Raw genomic sequence first — 12,986 nt, forward strand, 5'->3', positions numbered from 1 at the left:
CCCACAGGCTTTAGGCTGCCTGCTCAAATTGCTGGGTTCTGGAAGAATGAAAAGAAAGTCACCTGCTTTGAGATGGTAGGAACCTGTCCTCTTGGCAGATGTTTTGGGGAAGTTGTTTGCAACCTTTGAAGCTGTCGGGGAAACAGCTTAATTGACTTTCATGGGAGCCACTTGCTTCCCTTCGATGACATTGCAGGGACCTGGATAGGCTGTGACAAATTTAGATAGAAAGTGCTGGACAGGAGCAGTTTTCTACCATCCGTAACATTTATGATTGTGATTATGATTTAGACTAATATAATACTTGTTATTAAAAAGTATGGCATAAAATACAAAAAGCTGAAAATATATAAAATAGAATAGTTAAAAAGCTAACTGTAACAGAATTAAGACAATGCAAAAATAAATGTATTAAAATACAGATAGCAAAAACAGCACAGCGCTATTAAAAGCCCTTTCCTTAAAACAGATAATTTCCAAAAGCAGAATAAAATGATTTTCACTTGCCAGCAGAAGGACAGCAAAGAGGAAGCCTAGCCTCTCTAGGGAGTTCCAAAGTCCGGGAGCAGCCACTGAGAAGGCCCTCTCTCACATCCCCACCAAGTGTGCCTGTTCATCTTCATTGTTCACATTAAGTAACATAGTTAATAATGTTAAGGTAATTTTCAATGGGCCAGTAATAATAATAATAATAATAATAATAATAATAATAATAATAGTTGTTGTTGTTGTTGTTGTTGTTGTTGTTGTTGTTGTTGTTTTATGTGGCTGGTTTCCCCAGCCACTCTGGGTGGCTCTTTATCCATAATGGAGAATTGTATGGATTTCCATGTATAATAAAATAAACACGAAACTTCTGTGAAGATATAGTCTACAGCGGATGAATATTAAGGTGTGAACCAGCCCAACCTCTCCTGCAAAAGGAGGGAGACACTCCCTGTGCAACACTTACTTGCTCTCCCATTCAAGCCGACACAAATTATGACAGAAACTCACAAAGCAGGCTATCGTTTCATCAGCACTCAACTTCTCCTCTCACCTTTTGCTCTCAGAGATTCATAATTGGAAGTGGTGCAGTCGTAACTCTTCCAACAGCAGCTCTCCAAATGTATCGATCAGAAAAGAATTAGACAATTAGACAGGCTCGCTTGGCGCCATCATTATGTAGCTTTAGGTGCCAGGCAAAAACTTTCCTCTGTAACCAGGCCTTTAACTACCAGTGGCCTTTCAGACGAGCGGAAGGATGTTTTTAATGTACAGGCCTTTCATCTGCTCACCTATTGGCAGGTGAGAATTTCTTCCAGCAGCAAGGCAGAAAAGCCAGTTGACCATTCCAATGTTATGGGCTAGTGACTCTTGTGAACATATTTGCAAGGCTGATCTAGCCTAGAAAAAGTGATACAGTAATAATTGTGGCACTCATAATAGACTTGTCTCACAGCTTGGTTCCCATTGTTAGGCAATTACTTAACATGGAAAGGACATGATCTGTGGTCCCTCATCACATCACTTTTTTTTTTTAATGATCTCCTTATGAAAGCTAAATTGTGGAAAACTTTTTCATTAAACCAAGCCTACGCAGACACATAACTGAGTTACCTAAATTCATTTGCAAAGTTTTCCTGTTTTCATGTGTGTTTTAATGGTGTCTATTTTAATAGTTTTGTGAACTTTAGCTGTGTTTTATCTGCAGTTTTATTTTGCACAGAGCTTAAAGAGGTCTTTGATTAAGTGGTCTATAAACCTTTCTAAAGAAATAAATTAACTCGCACATAGAATGATGCCACCTACACATTCTGAACTTTTTGTGATGTGGGGACCAATAGGTGGGGGTGGGGGAGAGTCAATGTAAGCTTCATAGTGATTATTCATTCATGGAACTCTATACTATGAGCATGCCAACTTTCTGCTGAAAGGCAGCTCAAAAATAGGAGGAATCATAACTTAAATCCAAATAATTAAGCAAACCAAACAGAAGAGGATCTGGAAGAGGGAAACATGTTGTCAGGAGACTGATAGCTTGAACTAGATGTTGCAGCATTGCTTGAATGGAGTTGGCAGAGAGGTCCCAATACCTTCTGTGGTGCCTTAGCTACTGATTTTAGCTACTTTTTTTAGTATAACTGGGGCAATTCTGAGGTTGAGGTTTGTGGGTTTCATTTAAGCCCCCCTCTACTCCCTCTCAACTCGAGCACTGTGAGCAGGGAGCAGATAGGTAGCTCTGATGTTCAGCCGCTGCCACATATATCATACTATCTAAATGTGTATTAGTGGAAAGTTTTAACATGGGTAGATGCCACTGAAGCTTTAGAAAAGCAAGCAGAGCTCTCTCTCTGCTTTTAATGAGTTGACAATTAACTAACTGCTGTTTCCTGCTAGCTAACACATTAGTGTTCAAACCTTAGATCAGGTGACAAATCTCCTTAGATCAGGTAGCAAATCTCCATTTTGAAGGGAGTTGCCAGTTTAGTCCCCCTGCCCAACACCACAGAGAACAAAAGCATGTAAAATGGCTCACCATGAGCTGCACAGTCGAGGGCCAATGGATATTTTTTGATGTATCATTTGATGTTTCTGTTTTGTTTTGAAGAGTTCTGCAAGATAAAGTTTGAATAATATTTTTGTGGGCCTGGACATTTCTTCCAAAAGGAGTAAGTTCTTATGCTTCCAGTTGCTTCAAACTGCACAATATCTATATATACAATACTCCTGACCCTCCCAGAGCCAATCTTTTGGGTGGCCTACAACCCAGGGAGAGGAGGCGAGGGGCTGAATCGAGCCCTCAGCCATTTATGACCCATCTCTCGTAATTTCCTTGGAATGTCCAAACGGGCTTTAAGTCCAGAATAGAGAGACATGATCAAGAGCAGGGGTCTCCAAACTACGGCCCACGGGCCAGATCCGGCCCACCAGGCTTGCAAATCCAGTCCACCAACCAAAACGCTGGGCACCTGTCCTGATCGCAGCAGCCGTGGTGGCAGCGCTTTCGCCGCCTGCCTGGCTTACTGGACTGCAGTGGTGGCGGCGGCAAGAGCGCGGAGAGCAGAGGACACTGTGCGTGCTGCGGCCTGCCCAGTGGAGCAGGGGTGCCAACAGGGGAGCGGCAGCCGAAGAGCAGGCCTCACTCGGCAGCCTGGGCCCTCCACTGGCTCAGCTGCTGGGGCTCCTCATTTGCCACCTCCCCATGCAGACAAGCAGCAAGTTGTGGCAAGCGAGTGGACAGCGCTACCTCACGCGTGACCTGCCACTCCATCCTTTGACAACGACAACGCCTCGCTTTCCCACTGCCTCTTCTGCCAGCTCGGGCAGCAGCCTCTGACGAGCCCAGGAGGCCTGCTCCGGCCCGGCTGTGGGCAGGCGCATGTCCTCTGGCCAGGCGCTCTGGAGAAGCGGGGCCACCCAGGGCAGAATGGAGGGCCTCGGGAAGAGCAAGCAAGGTAGCAAGAGAGAGAATGGCTTCTCCAGGCAAGGCATGCCGCCCCCCACAACGTGGAGGACCTCGCTGCCCGCTCAGTCCATACCCACACACTGAGGTAAACCCGGCAAGGCGAGGCGTTTCCTTGATGTTATGTATTGGGTTTAACACATTTTATGTTACAAGGCGCATTCTAACCAATCGTAGAAGCGTTCATAGACAAACGTTCTAATGGCAAGTAAGCGAAGGCACTTTCATAGCACTGTAGAGTTGGAAGGGACCCTGAGGATCATCTAGTCCAACCCCCTGCAATGCAGGAATTTTAACTGTCAACGGTCAGTTCATGCTTGGGATTAATATCATGTTGTCCAGTCAGTTTGGTTCTTGTGTTCCTATGAGTGAGCTGTTGTCACTGACAAATGTTGAATAAACTTAGTTGAGGAACTTATACTGCCATGGGCTTCTGACTTTTTCTGAACATTTAACACTTGAAAACAATGTGTGCGATGGCCTCAGGAGCCCAAGATGTGAGTGGGGTCCGCCAGCCCCTCAGCTTGTTTCTCTGGTCATGTGAGCACCAGCAAACTGCCTCCTCCCTCCCTCCCTCGCACTGATCACTGAGTGGAATGGAACCTGAGCAGAACATGTTTGGTTAGTGCCCCCACCACGGTGGCTCCCAGTAGCTGCCACTTGCCTAGCAAGAGGTTATTGTTAGGGTGAGTCATGGCTAGCAGCTCTGGGAAGGCCGGTGGCACCCTGGGGCTCTTTGTTTGTGTGTGTGGTGCCATGCCATGTGGTGCCCTGGCTGATGTGCTCTGCCTGAGGCTCAGCCCGGGGCAGCAACGCACGCCCTTGCCAGGAACAGGCAGAAGTTGTGCATGGTGAAGCTGATTGTCTGTGTGGCCGGCAACTGCCCTCTTCCTCCATGTCTCTTTTCCTCCTTTCCAGCATCATAATGTCCCCCCACTGTGGAACGCCCTCCCACCAGATGTCAAAGAAATAAACAACTATTGGACTTTTAGAAGACATCTGAAGGCAACCCTGTTTAGGGAAGCTTTTAATATTGGATGAATCATTGTATTTTAATATTCTGTTGGAAGCCGCCCAGAGTGGCTGGGGAAACCCAGCCAGATGGGTGGGATATAAATAAATTAATAATAATAATAATAATAAAAATAATGATGATGATGATGATGTTGGCATATCACAAGGTTTAGCTGGAGATACATTATGATGTTGGAAAGCAGGTATCACTCAGCCCTAATGTCAACAACTCCTTCATCCTCATTAAACAACAAGCAGCAAAATACATTTTTAGATTTGGTACACCCAACCCTCCCCTTTCCTTTGCATCTTGTAAAGCTTTATAGGTTCTCCCCTTGCTATATAAATCTAGATAAATATTATTGCCTTTGTTTGAACTGCAAGTCATTAGCTGTAACACGTAATGTGCATAGGAATTGGTTCATTTTTTCCCCAAAATGTAGTCCGGCCCCCAACAGTGTCTGAGGGACAGTTAACTGGCCCCCTGTTTAAAAAGTTTGAGGACCCCTGATCAAGAGCATTGGGAAGGCACTTTTAAAATTTTGGTTTTCAGCTGTGCATTTTCATCTCAAACACTAGGCTATTATAATACATTAATGGCTCCGAGCATTGTGGTAGAAAATCACCTTGGACTGCAAACCTATTAACTGCTCCATATGCATTAGGGGAGAAAATAAAGACATGGCTATGCACTTCCTGAAATAGTCACTCTGTCACATCATGATCGATGAAAGCGGTGAAATAAAACCCTGGCAGTTTTGCTGGCCTGGAGTGATATGTGTAAACTGTTAGCAGAAGCTTTGCTTCTGCAAATATTTTTTAAAAGGACCCTGCAAACACACACACACACACAGATGCTCTTCAGCTCACACTCTGCATCTTTCAACAGTGATCTATAATGTTATCAAAGAAGCTTGAACTCCCTAGATCCCAGTTGTTCTTTTCCACTTCTATATTCAGAATTAGACCAGGTTGTTCCATGCTCAGGTAGTTCATGAAATCTAACCATCAAGAGTTCTCTTCTTGATCAAAAATGCACCTCGTTTCAATTGCAGAACGTACTTTAAACATGGCAAACGCTAAGTGGGATAGAGAATAACCAAGAGTTGCCTAAATAACTCACTGCGAAAAATGAGGTTACAGGGAACCAGGCAGAGGGCCTTCTCAGTAGTGGCACACACCCTATGGAACACCCTCCCACCAGATGTCAAGGTAATAAACAACTATCTGACTTTTAGAAGACATCTGAAGGCAGCCCTGTTTAGGGAAATTTATAATGTTTGAAGTTTTATTTTGTTTTTAGTGTTCTGTTAGGAGCCACCCAGCTCCGAGCATTGTGGTAACCCAGCCAAATGGGTGGGGAAACCCAGCCAAATGGGTGGGTGGGTTGTTGTTGTTGTTAATAATAATAATAATAATAATAATAATAATAATAATAATAATAACAATATTTTCTGCGAGGAGATGGAAAAAAGATAAAAAATGGCTCCGTTCAGATAAGGAATCTCCTTGGAGTGTGTTATACCTGCTTTACTAATATCCTACTTGGGTAAGCATATAGAAAGCAAAAAGGCAGTAGATTCTCTGACTTTTCTACATTCAATGTTTCTGAGACATTGAGAAGGAAAGTGTTTCTGAGACATTGAGAAGGAAAGTGATAGAAAATGATTGACAAGATTAACATTGGAAGTGCAGGCCAATTTTTAAGAACATTCCTAACCCTCGAGTATCTTCCTGTGTCTTTGGTCAACCATTTCAAATAGTAACTTTTATTCCTGGTTTGTAAAGAGTTTTGCTGCTTATTGAAGTCATAAAGAATTATAGAGAAGGAAGAGGTTGTGTTGAAAGAACCAAGATCTTTTTAGAATAATTTTTGTGAACAATTAAAGAACCAACATCATATGTTATTATTTTCTGTTTTTAGTGTACTTTACTATTTTGTTGGCATAATATAATTATGAAGTTACGTTGAAGGCATAGGATGTAAATAATGAAAATAAATCAAGTCTTTTCTGTGCAAAAATAAGAGAAGTTAGATTTAAAAGTGAGGGGCCTTTTTTACGCTATCAACTGATTAAGCAATTAACAAGCAGATAAAACCATTATTTGTCTACAGTATTTTCAACTTAATGTTTATATGAATAAGGGAGGAAAAAAGAGACCCTGTGTGTTTCTTTAACAGAATTTGAAAAGAAAGTTGTAGACTGTAAAAAGCAAAACCCTGAAGGTGTATTATTGAAAGATCTAAACTGACTACAAGCATGGTGAATTAAAAAGGAAACACTATATAAGGTTACTGCCAAAAAAGGCACCCCTTTGTCACATGTCCTCACCTCAAAGTGACTTGCCCATAGTGTGCCATCATAACTTCATCATAACTTCCTGTCCCACTGTAAGTAACTGGTATCAATTGTGAAGTCTGGAAAACAAAAGGGTCAGATCAGCCTAAAAATACCTGTTCAATGGGAGGGGGGGAGAGAGAGAGAGAGAGAGAGAGAGAGAGAGAGACTCAATATAAGCCTTTCAATTTCAACAGCCCTGCATCTAGTATTGCCTTCATTCAGCCACTGGAATCCTAGGGCATTAGCAAAACAATAGTTTTGCTGTGGTTAGCTCTGGTTTGACAGAGCTAACAGTGGTTGGTAAAACTATGATTCGCATTTGAAACATACCCTCATTAGAAAACCCTCACCCTGGTTCAGGTCAGCTTCAGTTACCTTCAAATCTGCATTCAGCTCAGATTTCCCACAAGTCACACCCAATCAAGCCGCTACCACTTTGCCCAAGAGGGAAAATCTATTATCTGAGCATGCCCTGGAAGAACATTTCCTGCCACTGAGTTTCTCCCTGGGAATACTCCACTAGCATTATCTCCTGTAAAGGAGAGACCAGCAAAGCCTCTCTGCCACTGCTTATAATACATTTCCTTTTCTCAAAGTATTTTTTTTATTCTTACATTGCACAGGGAAATGAATGTGGGCCAGCATGCTTCACTCTTATTTTTAAAATTTCATTAAGAATACTGTCTTCTTTCTCAGTATCTCCAGAAAAAGTGCTCCCACTCAGTCATTTTTGAGGCAAACCAAATAGAGTCTCCCACCATTCTAGAAACAGCTGAACGAACCTTGTTTACTTAGCAAATGTTCTGCTTAGTTTCCTCTTGACCCGGTATTATCCTTCAGTGTGAGCAACCGAAAGGGAGGAAAGAATAAAATAGGATGTAATCTTTGCTAACTGTCAGTGCTATTGATAAAAGTATAGATTTTCCATTACAGCCTGCTTCGGCAATAAGTGTTAAAATCCATCCCTGGATGCTAATCCACCAAAATAAAATATGGGTTGCCTCAGAAGCTCTGCACCTGTCTTTCTGTTGTCTGGAGCTAGAGAAATAGTAAAAAGCGTGCAATCCCCTGCTTACAGAACACCCACTGATTTTAATGGGGCAGGAAGGACTGCAGTCAAGTATAGCAGCTTATTGAAGTACATGATTAAAAAGCAACTGGCATTGTTGGGAAACCTATGTGAACACTTCACAGCTTTTATTAGAAGCACGGTTATCATTCACATATATTGACTTGGCTATCACTGTCATGCGATGCTATTCACAGGTTTTCTCTCGGCAAAATCCACAATCTTCTGAAACCACGCACAATCAGAGCAGTATATCTTGATATCAGTAAGGCAACCGAGATGATCAAGTGTTTGGAAACTGAGCCTTATGAGGAATGGTTGAGGGAGTTGGGTATGTTTAGCCAGGAAAAGAGGAGACTAAGAGCAGATGTGATAGCCATCTTCAAATAGCTAACGGGCTGTCACATGGAAGATGGTGCAAACATGTTTTCTCCTGTTCCATAGGGTAGGACACACACCAAGAAAGTAAATTCCAACTAAACATCAGACATATCTTTCTGACAGTAAAAGCTATGATCCATAGCTAGCTGTGATCCATAGACAGTGGAACAGAATCCTTCAGAAGGTGATAGACTCTTTTTCACTGGAGGTTTTTAAGCAGAGCTTGGATGGCTATCTGTCATGGATGCTTTAGTTGAGATTCCTGCATTCCAGGGTTTTAGTAGGTGGCCCTAAGGGTCCCTTCGAACTCTACAATTATATGATTCTGTGTTTACCCACCTCCTCCTGAACTGCTTTGCTGGCACAATCAGGAGAGGGACTATTGGCAAGTTGTGAGGGAAGGGGATATTATATATTGTGTTTTGTGGAATCTGTGATATGCACATGAGAAGGACTCATCGAGATCACACCCTTCCCCCTAAGGAGCCACAAAAGACCCTCACACAACCCCCCACTATCATCTCAGATCTGATTGCTCACCAAGCAAACTGCATGCCTCACACTAAGGTAAGGAACATTTAACAAGCCTGGAAGAAAACTGTTAAAACTTAGAATGAAGAAGTGGAACCTGCAAGCAAATGCTGCAGTGTCTCTTCACTCCCTAACAGGTAAGTTTCTGTTCTGAGAGCTTGGTGGGCATGACTTCTTCTAGAATAAACTGTTTGGGGCTCAATCAGGTGTCATGGACTGGCTGCACACAGAGGAATGGTGGGAGGAACCAGCTGGGGAACCACCAGAGAAGAAGACTCAAAGCCCAGAGAGTGGTGGGACGATGATGAGTGATCAGAGGGAGAAGACAGGGAAGAGGTGTCAGAAGCTGAATAGATAACAGGGCTTAGTGAGCTGGGAGAGTCTGTGGTAGAGAGAAGTCCAGAATCAGAGGCGGAAGCTGAAGCAAAAGAGTGGGAAGAGAGAAGCCAAGAGGCAGAGATGAGTCTGAAGAGTCACAGGTGTCTCCTCCTCCTGCTGTGACAAGCTCCCCTCTCCACTTGTCTCCCAGGAACAGAAGAGGCATGAAAAGGATGGGGCAGCAACAGGCTCCCATCAGCCCCCTTCAGCATCGCCAGTGGTCAGGGATGATGGGAATTGTCTTCCACATGATCTATGACAATATATTGTACTCTATTGTGATGTGAGGGTTATAAAGAAAGCCCCTTATACACAGAAAAATCAGGAAGTGAGAAGTAACCAGTATTCATATAAAGAAACTCATCCTCAAGGGCCGTAAAATCAAATTATAAGCCCGGCTAGGAAGACTCTGGACCTCTTAACATTTATCGCAAGTGCTAAATTAGTTAAAACATAATTGCATTTAAAACGGTGAAAGTCAATTGAAGATGGAGATGCTAATTATTCTCCCTGGTTTATTTTATAATTATGGGTTCATTGAGTTAATGATAAAGAGACAGCAGCTATATTTTCTATTTGGGGACTACACTGGGGCTCAAGCTTGCCTACTTCACATGCTCTCTGTACTTAAAAAGATAGCTCCTGCATCCAAGAGTTGATTGAATGCTTGTGGCACTCTGCACATAATTATTATTATTATTATTTACACCCAATCCATTTGACTGGTTTGCCCCAGCCACTCTGGGTGACTTCCAGCATAATAAAAACACAGCAAAATGTCAAACATCAAAAGCTTCCCGATACAGGTCTTGGTTGACCACAAACTTGACATGAGCCAACAGTGTGACGCGGCAGCTAAAAAAGCCAATGCAATTCTGGGCTGCATCAATAGGAGTATTGCATCTAGATCAAGGGAAGCAATAGTGCCACTGTATTCTGCTCTGGTCAGACCTCACGTGGAGTACTGTGTCCAGTTCTGGGCACCACAGTTCAAGAAGGACACTGACAAACTGGAACGTGTCCAGAGGAGGGCAACCAAAATGGTCAAAGGCCTGGAAACGATGCCTTATGAGGAACGGCTAAGGGAGCTGGGCATGTTTAGCCTGGAGAAGAGGAGGTAAGGGGTGATATGATAGCCATGTTCAAATATATAAAAGGATGTCACATAGAGGAGGGAGAAAGGTTGTTTTCTGCTGCTCCAGAGAAGCGGACACGGAGCAATGGTTCCAAACTACAAGAAAGAAGATTCCACCTAAACATTAGGAAGAACTTCCTGACAGTAAGAGCTGTTCGACAGTGGAATTTGCTGCCAAGGAGTGTGGTGGAGTCTCCTTCTTTGGAGGTCTTTAAGCAGAGGCTTGACAACCATATGTCAGGAGTGCTCTGATGGTGTTTCCTGCTTGGCAGGGGGTTGGACTCAATGGCCCTTGTGGTCTCTTCCAACTCTATGATTCTATGATTCTATGAGGGCTGCCTTCAGATGTCTTCAGAAAGTTGCGTAGTTCAGTGAACCCTCTTCCTTACTGTTGTTTCACATTTTAGTGCCTACGCTCTGTATTTGTAGACACAATGGATTGTATTCACCTAATTTTTACCCAGAGCAGACCCACTGGAATTAAGGACCATGACCAACTTAAATCCATTTCAATGGGTCTACTCTGAACAACAGTTAATTGACTACAACTCAATCCACCCTGGCCCTATGGCTCATTTGACAAACTCCTGCCGAGTGGTTAGAAGTTCATGGGAGAAACTACACTGCCCTAAGCTTGTTTCATATTTATATTCCTGTGTTTCTTTCTTTTCTTTTAAATCAAAGGGGCTAGCACACATGCAGTTGATCTCAGCAGGGTAGCATTACCAGATCTTCAGCTTTGGCTCAGACATTCCAGACTCAAAGCCCAACCTTCTGGGCTCTGGGCCAACAGCAGGTTTAGGAGGCCCTGAAAAAGTTGTGCTGTGCTGTGCTTTGCAGGCCCACACATGTGGCAAACTGCCAAGAGTCAGCGAAGACCCTGATGGTTATGATGTAACAATCATCAGGCTCCACCTGGCAGCCTCATAGGTTCATGTTCTTCCATGTCACAATGCTTGATTCTTACAAGATAGCATATGTAATGTCTTGGAGGCTTAAGGATTAATGTGTCAGATGAGGCTCTGAGGCACCAGAGTTGAAATCCTCATTCAGCCATGATGACAATGACGATAATAATAATTTTATTATTTATACCCCGCCCATCTAGCTGGGTTTCCCCAGCCACTCTGGGCAGCTTCCAGCACATATAAAAACATAATAAAATGTCAAACAGGTCCTGATACAGGGCTATCTTCAGATGTCTTCTAAAAGTTGTGTAGTTCTTTACCTCCTTGTCATCTGAAGGGAGGGCATCCCACAGGCAGGACGCCACCACTGAGGTGGTCTTCTGCCCTATTCCCTGTAACTTCACTTCTCACAGTGAAGGAAATGCCAGAAGGCCCTCGGAGGTGGACCTCAGTTGTCACGGTCCAGTCTACGGGAGATTGAAGTCCCAGCTGAGGACGTCGGGACCGAGGGCAAGATGGCGGGGTGGGAGCAGGAACAAGAGTCCAGAAGCCAGGGATCTGAGGGTCAGGAAGCAGGGAGTCACAAAGTCAAGGGTCCGAGGGTCGAGAAGCAAGGAGTCATGAAGTCAAGGGTCCGAGGATCAGGAAGCAAGAAGCCAAACGCAGCAAGGAAGGAAATGTGTTGATGTGGCGAAGAGCCAAAGGGAAATGCTGACATATCCCTTCCTGGCTCTTATCACCAGGTGCAGTGAGTTACCAAGTGGCCTCACCTGTGCGGCCATGCCTTGCCTCTCCAGAACAAACTTAGGAAGGCCCCAGTCCTGTGAAGCCCTACTGGTCACAGGGCCTGGCTCCTGCATGGACTCCTGACATCAGTGTTCGGGCTGAATGATGGGGGGGGGTGGAGACGCTCCTTCCGTGATCTTCAGCTTGTCTTTCTGTCTCAGCCTAGCCTGCTTCACAGGGTTGTTGTGGGGATAATGTGAGGAGAGGGAGCAATGTATATACTACCCCGAGCTGCTTGGAAGAAAGGTGGGGGACATACTTTTAATTGATAAGTTTGGTTGAACTTACTTAAGTGCTACACCAGAAACAAATGAATGAGGTCGTTTTTTCTTGGTGCTTGACTTTGTCAAAGCAACAAGCAGAAGGAGCACTAAAATCTGTTTTGTGCCTATAGTTATTATCTGTAACACTCGCCAATGCTATCAACACCGTCTCTTTGAAGAAAGGCACCACGAGTGGTCATCAAGGTAGTGGCATGAATTCGTCAACAGCGAGAGATTGTTGTCAGGGAAACTCACCAGAATGAGCTGTGCGGGGTAGGAAATCAAACTTCACCTTAAAAGGATAACTAAAGACACTTCTTACAAACTCAAGATAAGGAAACAAACTACAGGACATTCTGCAGAGACTGAAGTGCCCCTTTGTGGCCTACAGTGGAACAATCCAAGTGAAAGATTTGTGGGTGCCTGGGTCCCCAGGCCCCCCTGGAGATGGTGCCAGTGACGGAAAACCCGTGTGGCCCTCCAGGTGTTGTTGGACTTCAGTTCCCATCATCCTTGACCACTTACTTACTTACCATGCTGGCTGAGGCTAATGGGAACTGGAGTCAAACCATATCAGGAGGGCTACATGTTCCCCATCCTTGTGGAACTGACCTTTCCCTCCTCATCTGCCTTGGGAATTGCATACCCACAGAGCCCTCCATCAGAGCTGTCTTTGCCTGCAAAAAAAAAAAAAAAAGGAGCTACAGCCTGTCCAGCTACATAGGTGAAATATC

The 12,986-nt window shown here is 44.0% G+C and overlaps 1 long non-coding RNA gene across 2 annotated transcripts; it reads right to left on the reverse strand.

The window, feature by feature from the left end:
• Nucleotides 1-458: 458 nt before the first annotated feature.
• Nucleotides 459-11,142, reverse strand: LOC309341631. 2 transcript variants are annotated; one of them, XR_014156466.1, is made up of 5 exons: nt 11,022-11,142; nt 6,793-6,914; nt 2,519-2,594; nt 1,040-1,386; nt 459-609 (listed from the first exon to the last, which is right to left on the reverse strand). It is a non-coding gene; the product is annotated as an uncharacterized lncRNA (long non-coding RNA). The 2 variants fall into 2 exon arrangements; XR_014156467.1 differs by lacking the exon at nt 459-609 and having other exon boundaries at nt 765-1,386; nt 6,808-6,914.
• Between the last annotated feature and the right edge of the window lie 1,844 nt (nt 11,143-12,986).

Source organism: Podarcis erhardii (genome assembly GCF_964252035.2).
Source record: "Podarcis erhardii genome assembly, chromosome: 5".
In the NCBI taxonomy this organism is placed as follows: Eukaryota; Metazoa; Chordata; class Lepidosauria; order Squamata; family Lacertidae; genus Podarcis; species Podarcis erhardii.